This window comes from Egretta garzetta, unplaced genomic scaffold, assembly GCF_000687185.1.
Source record: "Egretta garzetta isolate BGI_Z169 unplaced genomic scaffold, ASM68718v1 scaffold218, whole genome shotgun sequence".
NCBI classification, from domain to species: Eukaryota; Metazoa; Chordata; class Aves; order Pelecaniformes; family Ardeidae; genus Egretta; species Egretta garzetta.
The window spans coordinates 343106-346988 of NW_009260618.1; positions in this window are offsets into that span (position 1 = coordinate 343106).

A 3883-nucleotide genomic window follows, 5' to 3' on the forward strand; every position below is an offset into this window, starting at 1 on the left:
CTATTTTCAGCCAGAAGGGACATCTTCCACATTAAGCCAGAGCACAACGGAAAGGTGACACCCACCGGCACCAACTGTTGCAGTCATCTGCTGAGTGCCACACTTCAATTTAGATCGTCTTTATGACATTATTATTATCAACCTGTTGGCATAGACCATCCTTCCCAGTTGGACATTAGACTAGACTAGGCTAGACTAGACTATTTTCAGCTAGAAGGGACATCTTCCACATTAAGCCAGAGCACAACGGAAAGGTGACACCCACCGGCACCAACTGTTGCAGTCATCTGCTGAGTGCCACACTTCAATTTAGATCGTCTTTATGACATTATTATTATCAACCTGTTGGCATAGATCATTTATTTATGACCGAAGTGATGGCAGCAAATATTTGAAGTTATTCTTGCAGCAGATTTCTTCAGGGAGACTGAAAAAGTCATCCTCCAGGAGAAAGCAGAAATCACCCCTCCATTGCCGAAGCCACTCAGGACGACCTGCTGCCCCACTGTGAACCATGACCTCAGCATTTCCTCATTTTATACTGAAGGTTCTTTTGGGTTTTACAGGACAACCCCAATACGGGCTCAGAATCACAGATACCCAGCATGCCCGGGGCTGGCAGGGCCCTCGGGAGCTCACCCAGTGCCACCCCCCTGCCCAAGCAGGCTCACCCAGAGCAGGGGGCACAGGACAGCGGCCAGGCGGGGGTTGAAGATCTCCAGAGAAGGAGACTCCACAGCCCCCCTGGGCAGCCTGGGCCAGGGCTCGGGCACCCTCACAGTCAACAAGTTCTTCCTCCCGTTCAACTGGAACCTCTTCTGCTTCAGGTTGTGCCCATGGCCCCTTGTCCTGGCGCTGGGCACCACTGGGAAGAGTCTGGCTGCGTCCTCGTGACCCCCACCCTTGAGATATTTGTAGGTGGTGATGAGATCCCCTCTCAGCCTTCTCTTCTCCAGGCTGAACAAGCCCAGCTCCCTCAGCCTTTCCTTGTAGGGTAGAGTCCAGGCTTACAATCTGCCTGTTGAAAGTCCAGGAAGAAATCCACAGAGCAAAGCGATTACCTGGGTATCACCTCAGATAAATTTCTGAAGTCCAAAGTAGGTCCGTGCTCAAATACAGAAAATTAGCTGCCTGTTTTACTCTAATTCACTAATTCTCGTAAACCGCAGACTTTTTTCTAGCATTAGTTCATTGTTATTTGCCTATCTTTGAAGGACATCCCTCACGTCTCCTCTAGCATCCTAAAGTAATAAGCTCATGGATTCGTTACCGCCTTCCCTTCCCATCGGTAGGTGGCACACTCAGAAAGCGAGAAAGTTAAAATCCCAGAATCCAGAAGTCGCGCATGTTTGCTTTAGAAGACACTTTAATGACTCGATTAATTAATTCTGAAAAGGGACTGCTGGCCCAGTTAGCCAAGCCTAAGCAGGAAAGTGTCCTGGAAATGGGTCACCTCCTGTCCAGCAGTGTAAAGCACCACATCTTCCTTTCCCAAACCACACCTCTGGCCTTCCTCCCCACCAGCACCTTGGGTCGGGACCTCAGTGTGACCAACAGAGGCTGCAAGGCAAAGTGGAGTACAAGCCTCCAAGGGGATGCAAACCACCCTTAGCAAGGGTATAAAGAGAGAGCTGGAATGGGGAATGTTTGGAAAAGCACAGGCGAGCAAGAGAAGGCACTTCCAGGACATGAAGGTGAGTTGTGCACCTTCTCGTTCCTTGGGATCCTCTCTACAGCCTGGGGGGCTGTCAGGCTGAGGGGCTCCAAGCCCTGTCCCCTGCTTACGTGGTTGGCCGTGTGATGGCTGTGGGTGGACATGATCAAGAAGATGGAGAAGATATGGACAGGCTGGAGGGGGTCCAGAGCAGGGCCACCAAGGGGATCCAAGGGCTGGGAAGCCTCTCTCAGCCGGATGGGGATGGGCTGGGAGAGCTGGGTTTGTTCAGCCTGGAGCAAAGGAGGCTCCGAGGGGATCTCATCCCCACGTCCCAGTACCTAAGGGGTGGCTACAAGGAAGATGGAGACTCCCCTGTCACAAGGAGTCCCATGGAGAGGACAAGGGGGAATGGACACAAGTTGCTCTGGGGGAGATTCCCACTGGATATCAGAAGGAAATTTTTCCCCATGAGAACAGTCACCCCTTGGAATAATCTCCCCAGGGATGTGGTTGACTCCGCCACATTGGAGACTGTCAAGGCTCAGCTGGACAGGGTGCTGGGCCATCTTGTCTAGACTGAGCTCTTGCCTAGAAAGGTTGGACCAGATGATCCTTGAGGTCCCTTCCAACCTGGGGTTCTATGATTCTATGATCCTATGACTTCTCCAACATGCTCAGCCTTGCCTTTTGCCCATGGGACCAACTCAACAGCAAGCTGCCAGGTACGGTCCCCGTGCACCAGTTGCAGGGGGAAGGTTTGTACAGTGCCTGTGGCCCCAGGTCCTGCACCCTTGTTTTGGAGGTGCAGCAGGGAAGGGCAACAGGACAACCGGACTTCTCAGCGGTGGCATTGCCCAAAAGCTGCCCACTCTCATGCACGTGTCCTTTCTCTTGCTGTGCTCCAGTTCCCAAACCTTAAACGCCAAATAACCAAACTCCCTAGGAGAAATGAACTCAGTGAGCGTGGTGGATCAGGAGCAAGGAAAGGTGACAGATTTACCACGAACCAGATGTCTTCAATGGACGCCTCTTTTTTTTTTTTGCAGACTTGGGGAATGAGTTCTTCTTCATCCACACCATTCACAAGAACTTGCATTCAGCCAGAAATGCTGGGAGAACTGCGGGGATCATCCCAGATGATTCGGTTTTACTATTCACGTCAGTGGCTTGCTCTCTCTACTCCGCGGGTTCATAAGCAGCCACCTCAGGTGAATTTTTTCCCCTTCTAAAGGCATTTCTGAGGTATTTTATAATATAAGCATAAGTAAGAGTTCCGTGCGAACACCAGGCACCTTTCCCCCTGCATGCCATGATGAGTCCCGCACCCTTCAGCAGTGACACGGTTGCTCTGACCTTGGCTCCTCGTGATGGGTATCACTCCGGACCGGGGGGTTGATGCTCTCCCAGGAGGAGTGGGATGGAGGTGTCCATGTCTCTGACCAGGTTATTGGGGTCTCCTCGGCCAAAAGCCAAGCAGCCAAATTGCTGCGGGGGGATGCGAGCTTTGAGCATCCCAGTGGGGGCTTGGATGCAGTGGGGATGCTTGGACATGGGTCTTCTGGACCCCAACCGAGCACACTCATCTCCTGCCTGGTCCACAGCAAGGAGCAAACCTTCCCCTGGCTTTTCATCTCTAAATCCTGCATAGCTTTACCACCCCCCTGGGCTTTCATAGGGTATAAAACCATTTCCCCTGGTCTGCTGCTGATCCAGCAACCCTGGAGCCTTCCTTGGCTCACAAAGCTGGGCTAGGAGCAGCCATGGAGGGGGTGAGTGGTGAGCACTGGCCACGCTCCAGTGCCTGAGCGATGACACAAGTGACATCAGCTGGAAAATGTCTTAATTATCTTCTTCTTCTCCCTCAAGCGGTTCTTGAAATACAGGCGTCTTTGAGGTCTTGTCACAGCTCCTCTGAGAGAGCATAGTTGTGGAAAAGCAGGGACAAGCCGGGGCTGATGAGGACTTTGGGACAGGTCAACTGAAATGGCAGAGGCTCAAGGTGAAAGGACAACCTGGGCCACCATCTGCTCAGCTTCTGCTGCACAGGAGGGGACCTTGCCCAGGCTTCTGCTGCTCCCCACCCTGTCCTTCACACCAGCTCACGGCAAATTATTCTGCCTTCACTCACCTGTACACTTCTGGAGGACAAAGCTTTCCAAGTTCAACCAGATGCCGGGACCTGAGAAGTCACAGCAACTTTTAAGCCACATTTCCTAACCGAGGAAT